We start from the raw sequence: 12,029 nt of genomic DNA, 5'->3' as shown, positions 1-12,029 counted from the left end.
ATTACAACTAGATGATAAGATTCTCTTGATGACGATAACACACACTTTAATTGGAAAACATAGAGAAACCAGTCTTGAACCTAGTGGGAAGTTCTTCTATGCTGGCTAGTTCTCATAGTACCAGAAGGTGCTATGAGTGCCACTGAGGGGAAAAGACAGCAGTGGTCTTACCCAGCACTGGACCACACATGCTAACTTGCCAGACAAGATGTACCCTCCAGTGTAGTAGTGGTGAGACTATTTATGGGGCTAACCACTGCTGTCTTATTGCATCTGAGCCCTCCTTTATAGGACAGCACCCATGCCTGGTACTATAAACAGCTCATAGGCCCATGATTGGGGAGGGACTTACTACTGTTGTTCCTTTAAGTAGCCATGCTGTCAGATAGCTTCCCAAATATTTATGCTTTGGCCTATTAGCTTGTGCTGCTGTCAACCATGGTCAGGGAAGTTTCTTTTTTGGAATAAATAAAGGTTAATACGGACTCAACCCTGGTCAGAGTGCTGAGAATCAGTCACTCCGGGTGCTCTGCCCTCAATTGGACATCTGTATCAACCAAGAACAAGTAGAATGGGATGGAAGAGCCAGAGAATGGGGAAGAGTTGCAGTGTCTTCTGGACAGGGCATAGCTTCTGAATTCAAGAATTCACAGCACACAGTCACCAGCACAAGATCAAACCAGTCAAAATTCTAGCAAGGACAGGGGAAAGGCTCACAGGAACCCACCTCCCCAACACCTTGTAGTCCAAAACATGCCAGAAGTCAGAATCCATCAAACAATAGTTCCTCACTCCCAAAACCCCAATAATCACAGCTCCAAACATTCCAGGCTGGGCCCAGGAATACAAAATAAGACAGCAGTAGCAAGGCCTGTTGGGAAGGCCCTGAGCAACAGTTCACATCTGCCTGTAAAATTACCCTTCACTCCAAGCAGCAATCTGCCCTATACGTCAAGCATTTCCAACATCAACCCCCTTTTGCCTGCTGACTGCTTCTCAAGCTCATAATGCCTACCCAAGCCAGCAAGGCAGGCTTAGGAGACAGAGCTCTGTCCTAGTGAGACTAAAGGAATGAATTTAGGAAACTCTCAAAGAACACAAACAGGATGGAGGCAGAAAGGAAATTTAGTAAGCTCTCCAGAGAAGAGAGGTTGGGTCTATGGTCCAGTTCTGTAACCCCAGCTCCTCAAGAGGCTGAAAGCAGAAGAACCAAATGTTTCAGGTCAGTCTGGGCACTTTAGTGAGACCCTGTCCTAAAATAAAACGTATTCAAAACTCTGGGGTTGTATGTGGTTTGGTGGTAGAGCACTTACCCAACAAGCACATTCTTGTTGGCAGAAGGCACTACAACATGGTAACCTAGCAGAGCATCATTCATTTCATTCATCAGGAAACCAAACAACAGCAGTCACTCCTGATAACCATGCACACATCCCGTGCCCCACCCCAACCCCCCAGACACACACAAACACACGTCACCCACCACCCCATCTCCACCTCTCATCCCCATGTTCAGCCTCTTGTTTTATTTATTGCCTATATCTTTCTAATATATCAGACTCTGTCTGGCTCCACCACCAGAAACCCAGCCCATTTCCTTCAGCCAGGACAGAGGCTGCCACACTGTCCTCTGAGATCTAAATTCCCCTCCCCTAGCCTATGCTGGGAAGAGATGCTAACTTTGCTAGAGTCACATGACCAGGCTACGTCTTGCTTATCTGCTATTTTAAATATCAAGAATTCTTACAGTTGTTTTATTATATGTCACTATTATTTCAACTTACTTGCTGAATAATTAAATTTGAACACAGAGCATTTTAAAGGCTAAAGCCATATGGATTGTAGAACATACTCCCAGACCTTTCAGCCACCCTAATAGAAATATCCCAGTCTCTGAGGGTGCACAGGTAAACTACACATGATCCTTTCATTCAAGGGTTTTGAAGGTTAACAAGGAAGACAGAGAGAGGAACAGAATGTTCAAGAGTGTGGTGGAGTACTATAACCAGGGAGTAGGGGGAAGAAGGAAGAAACCCCCCTGGATCAGCCACACGGAGGATGCAGGGCAGGTGAGAGAGAACAGACTGTACCTGACATAAAATACTGCATATTATTTTCCTTTGTGCCAGGCACATCCATCATGATAAGCCACCCTCATGGGAGATTGGAGCTGCAAAATCCTGGTTTCCCTATCCCTCAATCTTCAGGAATGGCTTGACAAGCACATGGCTTTTGTGGTTTATTTCCACTTCCCTCAGAGGGATTATTGTACATCACCAAACAACCTTGACATGTAAGCTTGACTCAAAGCTATTCAGTCCAAGCAAAGTACTGGGGTCAGAGACCTCTAGACCACAGGAGGAGGCAGAGGCTGGGCTGACCCTCCTCGGCTCTGTAAATATAAAGTAACCCGAAATAACCTGAAAGACACTAGCTCACTTCCCCACATCCTTCTTTCCCATCAGGTTTTCAAAAGAAGGTGGACCACGAAGGAGGGAGTCAAAACACATTGTAACATTCTAGTGCAGAGTCTTCGCTACAAGTCAGCCGGATGCTGGTCATGGTAAGATAAACAAAGGTTTTATGTTACCAGTGAGTTTGCAAGTAAGTAAATAAGAGAAATCTGCAGGGATCTTCTGGAAAAAAGCTGAAGGAAAAAAATAACGGAGCCGGGCGGTGGTGGCGCACGCCTTTAATCCCAGCACTTGGGAGGCAGAGGCAGGAGGATTTCTGAGTTCGAGGCCAGCCTGGTCTACAGAGTGAGTTCCAGGACAGCCCGGGCTACACAGAGAAACCCTGTCTCGAAAAACCAAAAAAAAAAAAATAAATAACGGACCAACATTGTTTTTAAGGAAATATGTAAAATGATAGGAAGGAACATGAAAAGCTAGGGATGTTGAACTTGAAACACAACCCCTACCCCTCACCCTTCCCATGCCCCCACTCTCTCTACTCCATCCAAGACTCTGGAATGGAGTGAAAATATTTAAGAAGACTCTACCTGGCTCCCAGCAGACGTGGCACAAATTGTATCTGTAGACGAGTCTTTCTCTTAGGGCCTTGAAGGTTTCTCTTGGTGACAGGGAATCAGTAAGGTCAATTCTAAAATCCCATTAGTTACCCTGAGAATACTCTCTGTGAGAAAGAGGTATCAGAATGCAACAAACCCAGGCCCAGGAGAATTTGGGAGCTTGCGACTGTCATTTGCTAAGTACAAATCCTCCTCAACTTTCAGTAGGGCTGTGTCCTAGTGAAACTCACAATGAGTTGACTATACCATAAGCTGAAAGTGTATATATATATATCCACTTAACCTATTGAGTATCAGATCTTAATGACACAGCACACTGTTGTCTTGAAGTTACAAGGGCATGTGTGATTGACAGGCATGGCTCACTCACTGCTGCAGCTAGCGTGGTGACAGAGTGTCACACCACACATTGTCACTAGGCCATGAAAAGTCAAACCCCAAAGTATGATTTTCTAGTGGATGAGCCAGTTCTAAGGTTGTTTGTCTGCTTGTGACAGATACCTTCCTAAGCACTTTGCAAATATGAGCTTGTTTTTCTTCATGACAACCAAATGGCATAGGTGTTATATTCTGAACTACAGATGTACTAGGAGGTCAAGGTTGTAGAACATTCGACTCAAAAAAATCAACAGTCTGGTTATAGAATTCCTATTTATAGCCATTTTTGTACATGACATATTTTTAAAAACAAAATATGAAATAAAAACACCAAAAGGAAACAAGTTAGTATAAAATAAGCAACTAACTATGGAGAATGTGCACAGCCTTTACAAACAAAAATGCCACTGAAATTAAATCTGCAGATAAATAAATGGAAAGTGCTGAATAGAAACTGCCAAAGAGAGAATTAACAAATAGTCACAAAGTTTAAAAAGTTACTAAGAGCATAGCACTAAAAAACTAGGAGATAGAAAACCAAAGGAGAAGTCAGCTATGAAAGAACCATGTCATGTTCCTCAGGAGTGTTCCAGAGAGACCAAACAGACTAAAGAGAGAACAGTATTGGGGGTGGGGTGGGTAATGGAGAGAACCTGTCTAGAGCAGGTAAATTATGTGAATCTACAGACTTACAAGGAAAATAAATGGCACGTAGAATCAATAAAAAGAAATTCATCTCCACTCTAAGAAATAAGTCATTATGGTCCATTTTCAGTATAGAGTTCATTTATAGATCATTAAAGAATTGTAGAGAAGCATGAGGCACCAGGACCGTCTCTTCCCTACCTGGCAGCTGCACCTGCTGATATAGGTATTCTCAGTTGTGCTAGGGTGAAAAAGCTATAGGCAGTCTGCTACATGTATCAGAAAGGACGGGAATCTCAAGCCCTAAGATATACATTAGATATGACATTGTGAGCCAACAGGATGGAGAGTTTAGGGAGGAGGGGGAAATACTAGATACCAGCAAGGTTGTACCTCCCTGAAGAACTCAGCCAACGAGGAACTCAGGGGCAGAGAAATGAGATTAGGAATATAAAAATCACGGCTTTGAGCCAAATCCATGCACCAGCCATTTTTGCCTTTAGTCCAGGCTAGCGCTTGGCTTTTGTAGGACTAAAAATAACTCTGTGTGGCTCTTGCTACTCTGAGTTTTCGAGAGTACTTTTATTATGAAGTGAAGATCATTGTTTCCCACACCACCTACACCTAGTCAACCTGTAAAGTATCAAAGATCATATACAAGCAGTCAAGAAGTTTAAAAAAAAAAGTACAAATGAATGGAAACAAATTGACAGCACCCCGCTTAAGAATAGTATTAAACCATGAGATCACTGTGTTCTACAGATTAAGAGAACACTATCAATGGGAAAATCATCATATTTCAAGAACAAGTATGAAATACAGTCATTCTTAGACAATAAAAAGGAGCTTGTCACTGTCTCCTTTCACTTAAAAGAAAAAAAAACTTTAAAAACAACATGAAAGAACACACGGTGAGCCAAGAAATGGAATAAAAAGGGTTAGAGAGACGACTCAGCCATTAGGAATCCATGCTGTTCTTACAGGGAACCTGAGCTCAGTGCTCAGTTCCCAGCACCCACATCAGGCAGCTCACAACCACTTGTAATTTCAGCTCTGGGGGATCTGATGCCCTTCTTCTGGCCTCACAAGACACTGCACTTTCTCTCTCTCTCTCTCTCTCTCTCTCTCTCTCTCTCTCTCTCTCTCTCTCTCTCACACACACACACACGCACACACACACACACACACAGAGAGAGAGAGAGGGAGAGAGAGAGAGGGAGGGAGGGAGGGAGGGAGGGAGGGAGAGAGAAAGAGAGAGAGAAAGAGAGAGAGAAAGAGAGAGAGAGAGAGAGAGAGAGAGAGAGAGAGAGAGAGAGGAAAGATTTAAAAGAGAAGCAGAATAACCAGACAAACTTAAAATTCTACCCTTGGAAAACATATAAGTTATAATTTTGTGGCTAAAGACTTAACTAAAAGATTGGAAATGGAAGTTCTGCAATGTTAATGAAGCTAGCATCAATACTTACAAAGTATTTTCTGTGTGCTAGGATTGGTTTAAGAGAGCTAAGAGAGCTATACACAGACACACCTATACCAACACACAAGCACATATAGACAAGTACGTTTATACTCAGAGACCAATGTGATTATTTCTGTACCATTATGAGGCTAGGCATTATTAAGAAGCAGTTCTCAGCCAAACATGCTTCCATCTTAAGCCCACAGTCATTGTTCCTCAGTCACATGACAGTTTCCACCTTTCTGCAAACACTAGGAAAGGCTGATGTATCATCTCAAAATGGTTATCAGAACTTACAGAAACATATAAAATAAGCATGAAACGTAGATCTTAATGAACTTTTCTCAGACTCTCAATCAATTGTGTTCGGTATTACAGATGAGAATTTCAACTATCCAAAGATGTACAAAAATTAAGAGTGGCCTCAGATAAATGCTCTTTAGTGGGAGGAGCAGGAAACGCTGAGCAGTCATCTCTATCCTTTGTGAGATATTCCTTCCACACCTTCGTTGCAAGCATTTAAGGTATGGTGACACGACACCTTGGACAAGGACAAACATTCTAAAGATGGACCCTTGACAAAAACCATGCCAATCATAGTTGGCTGAGACAGTGAACATTTGTCCCAAACTGGAACAAAACATTCTTCTCTGAGAATCTAGATTTGAGAACAAAGCAGCTTCAGTCATGAGTCAGAATCCTTGGGTACTCATGAGAGTTCTAGTTGTCATCATGTAGATGGAGAGGCAGAGGCGCTCTAGGGAGAGAAGATTGAGAGAAAAAGAAGCTCATGGAAGAGACACTCAGGCACTCCAGCAGAAAAGCCAGCTGGCCCTCTCTCCCAGCCTTTAGACCCCCTGTATACACAGTGTACTTCAAGAAAGGGCTTCTTTACCCAGCTAAGGAATTCCTACTGGTAATTTAACCAGAGACCCAGCAATGACCTGGTGTGGCACTTGCTAAGCCTGAGTGAGGATGGGGGCTGTGGTCCCACATAGCCAAAGCAGCCAAGCCATTATCAACAGTATTGAGTCTGATCAGAGGTCTGAGAAGATGGAACAACACAGAGAAAGCCAGAACGGGAACAGGTTTGCTATAGCTTGTCGCTTCAATAGAAAACTTATCATAAGGGTGGCAGTCTCCTGTCCAGGCTGATGTCCTTGGAAGCTGGTGAGGAGCAAGAGTAAGGATGGAGTTGTTAGACCGCCCCACAGCCCCTGGCCAAGCATTCACAACATTCTGAGGATCACCAACCGAGGCAGCAATCCTCCACTGAAGCTTGAGGGAAAGGTACAAATTAGGAAGTGAAAGCTGCTGCCATTGAAATGGAGATGTCTGGAGTGAATCAAGAGAATCAGAGAATCCTGGGCTCCCACTCCCTTCTGAGTGTTTTTGCTGTGCTTTCTGAAAGGTCTCAGTACTGTCTGAGAGCAGGCCACAGTGCTCTTCCTCAGAGCTGCTTGGAAAGATCAGGAAATATGCACACTTGCCTCAACTCTGGTGCTTAAAGGCTTGGGAGACAAAATTGCCATTATAAATTCTTACATTCACTTTTATCCCATGAAAGAACAAAGTGGAATATACATCGGTGGGTCATGGTGTTATAAGAAACAGAATATTAGTCCTTCCAAGTGATCGCAAACGTAACTTTCTGATCAGAATTATAAGCCTCTGTGTGCACGCCTGTAATATGGCTGGAACAAACATGGCTGTGCATATGCGCAGATCATGCAGAACCAGAGTTAACATGTAAAACAAGGAAGCAATGTCTGTGCTGCCATGCTTGCTTGTGAAAATCCAACTTAGGATTTCTACTTGTTTGTTATGACCTATGAAGACCTTTGAGAGCTGTACGAGTTCCCTTCAGCTACTGTAACAATTACTCCAGACACAGAAGCTTAACCCAGATTTATCTCAGAGAGCTGATGAACAGGAGATTAGACTCCTGCTACCTCTGCACTGAAGTCATGGGTCTCCTTGAGTCCTCCAGAGGGGCATCCATCCATCTTTCCCAGCTTCCACCTGCTTTCTGAATCCCTTGTTAGTTGGCCTCTTTTCTCCTCATTAAAACTAGCAACATAGTATCTGTTGTGGGGAGGGGCATACCTGGTTGTTGCCAGGTAACTGTGGGGATGGAGTTTAGACAGAATGCTAACAGTATCTCTCTAACCATGGTCAGTAAGTTGGCACAACTCCCTCGTTCACAGCTTAAGAGGACTCTTCCACCAAACTCATACAATAAGGTGGGGTTCAGCTGGATAACTTTGGGTGCCCTCTCCACTCATGGTCCTTAAATTTGTTTTCTCACAAAAATCTCTTTTGTCACGTAAGGTAACTGTAATGGTGGTTAGTATGGTCTGTCAACTTGATGGGCTCTCGAATCACCTAGAAAACAAATCTCTAGGCATGTCTGAGAGGATTTTTCTAGGTTGAGTTAACTGAAGTGGGAAAGCTCACCCTAACTCTGAGTAGCTCATTTCATTAGCTGTGGTCCTGGACTGAATAAAAAGAAGCAGCAGGCAGCATTCATCTCTATTTCTTCACTGTGGATGCTGCCTCACAGTCCTGCATCCATACCTTCCCCATGTATGCAAGGTGCACATACTCTGCATCCGTACCTTCCCCACCAAGGTGCAGATGCTCTGGAATTTCCAACCATAAGAAACCCTCAGGTTCTTAAGGAGCTTCTACCAGGCATTTCATCACAGCAAAGACAAAAGTAACTAATACAGAAACATATCCCAGATTATGAGGACTAGCATGTGGTGTCCTACAGGAGGATATCTGCTGCCACAGGACCTTCACTCCAACTCTGGCTTTACTTGCCAACACTCCAGAACCTTCTGCCTCCTGGCACAGTCCTGAGTTCTCGATACATCTTGCCAGCCTGACCACGATAGGATAAAACAATTGTTCTCTAAATCCAGTTATTAAATGAAAGCTTAAGTCTCAGCTAAGAAACCACAGCCAGGGAAAACTAGGTCACTCCACCCTCCCCACCCTTTTCCATCCCCCAGCCTCTCTCTTAAAGAGAACATTAGAGTTCAAATAAACACTGCAAAAATTCATCCTCACCTGACAAATCAAGACCTGCCTTCATGATCCACTTACTGTGATTAAAATTTCCTGGTATTTCTCAAAACAGTTGGCTCCTTCACACAGTCAGAAGCTGGGTTCCTGGAAGAGGCATGATCTATTTTTTTTTTTTACCCAGACTCAGCCCAACTGGCAAGAACCAACAGGTCGTAATGTCAGACACTGAAGACTTTTTAAAAAAACTCTTTCAAGTTCAAGCCCAAGGTTCAGTGTGCTCTTCCGCTGACCACGGGAGTGCATTCCCATACTGTGCAGGATGTCAGATTCCTCTGTGACAGCAGGAGTGTGGACAGGTACCACCAACTGCATTCAACTGGAAAGAGACCCTGCCTATATATATACACACAGCAATGGTGTTCTGCTGAGGGCAGAGGGATGCTTCTGTCCCTTGGGAGACAACTGAGTGTGGAAGCTGGGAAGGGTGCAACACCTGAGGGGTGGGACACCTGGTGAATAGAGGGTGAGGATGCCACTACACCTGCTAAATGCATAGGAGAGCTTTCTGTAGCACAGAATGGCCTGTCCCACTCTAAGCAATTTAGATAATGAAGTGGAATTCTCCACTAGATCTGCTCAAAACTATTTTAAGGCCAGGGAAGATGTCAGCACCAATTTATCAGGAAAGAAACTAAGGTACAAAATTGTCAGGCCATGACATTCTGAATACCAGAGTGGATATTGGATACTACAGGCTTCGTCACAATGTTCCCGTATTTCTACCTAAAAGAATAGGCAGAAAATGGAAGCAGGCAAGAGCCAATGCAGTTTGTAGAACGTGGCTCAACTACTAACAGACATGCATGGCCAATGACTGCTGGGAACATAATGTATTTTTTTTCATAATATTTGGAGACAATTTATTTTCAAAGGCATTGGACATCCATGAACATTAATTTGTTTTGTATGCTTACCAGAAATTGTGTTGTTTTTTTCTTTTTTTCCCTTTGAAATGGGGTTTCATTTAACCAAATTAGCTTAGAACTTGCTATGCAGCTGGGGATGGCAGAACTTTGAATCCTCCTGCCTCCACCTCCTTAGTGCTGGGTTAGAGGCATTCATTGCTATGCCTAACTCCAAAGCTATTTTTCCCAGAGTGTGAACGGCAACTCAGATCTTGCCGATGTTACATTATGGTAGAAGCCACATTTGTTGACACAGGATCAAACATTTGTCTATATCAGGGGGAGGAAGGGAGCCAAGCCTTAGGGCAGTGGCCCTCAAATCAAGCCTACTTGAGACCACAGAGGCCATGACACTCTGAATAGCAGAATGGATAATTGACAATACAGGCTCCAGCAAGATGCTCCTGTACACTTACCTAATTTACCTATGAGACCATAGTCTAGTGGAGGGCAGGGACCACATCATTAATTATTCAATCAGTAATTGAAATGCTGTTGTGATACTGTTTAAAGGAGAAGCTGTGGAGGACTAGAAAGTGGGAAATGCCATAAAGGTATTTCTTTATGCCTTAAGGGCAGTATCTGAGCTGAGATATGATGAACAGACAAGAAGTGTTTGGGGGGAAATTGGTTAGCAACTTCATACTTAGGCCAGAAAGTAGATATTAATGAAAGAAATCTGATACATATATATAAGAAATCTAATATATATGTATATATATATATACATATACATACATACATATATACATACATATAAGAAATCTGATACATACATACATACATATATACATACATACATATAGTTAGTTAGATTTAGTTGACAAGTTGACAATCTAGAATCATCTGCAAAAGTCTCAACAATTAGGTTGGACTGTCATAACAGTGACGAATTAATTTTATTATGTAAATTGAGGTAGAGAGACTTGCCCATCATGGTTGGTACCATTCCTTAAGGAGGATATTTTGAACTTTATAAGAGGGGAGAGAGAGGGAGAGAGAGAGAGAGATTGAGATTGAAAGAGTACAGCACAAGCATGCAGGGTTAAGTTATTGCTCTTTACTAAGGATGTGAAGTGACGAACCTGGCTGCTCCAGGTTCCAGACACCTTGACATCCATGTGCAGTATTTAGGACAAAACGTGGACATAGTCCTGAAAACTGTATTAAGCAAGTAAAATCCAAAGGTTTGCAAGAACAAATGTCTTCAGGTCACTCACTCTAGGAAGTGGAATGGAAGATTCGGAAGTTCTGGGAGATATGCGGGGGGGGGGGGGGAGGGGGGGGGATTTCCTTCTGAGGAAATGAAATGTTCTAAAATTAATTGTAGTGATGAGTGCAGGATTGCACAAATGTGTAGAGTCCCACAGAACTGCACATTTCAAATGAGTGAGCCATGTGGTAGGGAATTACACCTCAGTAAAGATGCCAGCAGTTCTTAGGGAAAATCCTTTCCCAGCTGCCCATTCAGGGTGAGATCAGTAGAAATACATTTCATTCAATGAGCTCAAAACACCTTCCACACTCCATTTTCAGAAGGCATGCAACGCCAAAACAAAGGAGAAAACAGACATGTAGGCTAACATGGAGCATAACTCAAGGCGAAGAGAGAGTTCTAAGTGGAAAGGGAGAGGTTGAGAGCCATGCTTGACAGGAAAGACTTGAGACAACTGACGTAAGGACTAAAGCAGCTCAAAGGCCATCGTGGGCCAGATAGCCCCAGGATGAAAATGAAAGAGTAAAGTGTTGGTATATATTCCGTGTCTGTGTGTGCCTGTGCAAGCAGGCATGCACCCACACCCACCCACACACACACACACACACACACACACACACACACACACACACACACATCTGATGTATATACACACAGGTCAGAGGAGATCTGTGGGTCTGTCACAAAGCTTTAGCATGAATGAGGCTCTGACAGCATCCTCCTGTAACTCCAGCACTAGGTGGGGTATGGAGAGTTAAGTAGATCCAGCGAGGCTTGCTAGCCAACCACTCAAGCTTAAATTGTGAGCTCTGGGTTCACTGAGAGATCTTGTCTCAAAAAATAAATAAAGTAAGGTGGAGGACAATAGGTAAAAGTACCCAAAGTCAACATCTGGTCCCTACATAGATACACACATAAACACACATACGTGGATACAAGAAGCAAACAAACAAAAATTTAGAAAGAAATGGAAAAGAAGGAAGGAAGGAAGGAAGGAAGGAAGGAAGGAAGGAAGGAAGGAAGGAAGGAAGGGAACAAGAAATATCTGCTAAGCAGTTTGCAGTAGTTGCCCAGGCAACGGGGAAATGGAACCAGAGGACCTGAAATGGGGACTATTTTTAAAGATCAGAGATTTTTCTTGGCTGTTTGAACAATGAAATGATACATTAATTAAAAATAACCCCCTACATACCTCTCTTTGCCATTTCTATCTCATCTCTGGCATTTTCATTTTTTTTTTTACTCATTTCCAAGGCCATTTTCTCTAGGCACATGTAAGAAGGATCAAAACCAGTTTGTATC

The 12,029-nt window shown here is 43.1% G+C and overlaps 1 protein-coding gene across 1 annotated transcript in view; it reads right to left on the bottom strand.

Annotated features, from left to right (window-relative positions):
• The window catches only part of Cpxm2 (carboxypeptidase X, M14 family member 2), a 106,392-nt gene that overhangs the window by 36,627 nt on the left and 57,736 nt on the right, over positions 1-12,029 (bottom strand). The window lies entirely within an intron of this gene.

This window comes from Grammomys surdaster, unplaced genomic scaffold, assembly GCF_004785775.1.
Source record: "Grammomys surdaster isolate TR1022 unplaced genomic scaffold, NIH_TR_1.0 214, whole genome shotgun sequence".
Lineage (NCBI taxonomy): Eukaryota > Metazoa > Chordata > Mammalia > Rodentia > Muridae > Grammomys > Grammomys surdaster.
This window is presented reverse-complemented; position numbering and strand designations above follow the sequence as displayed.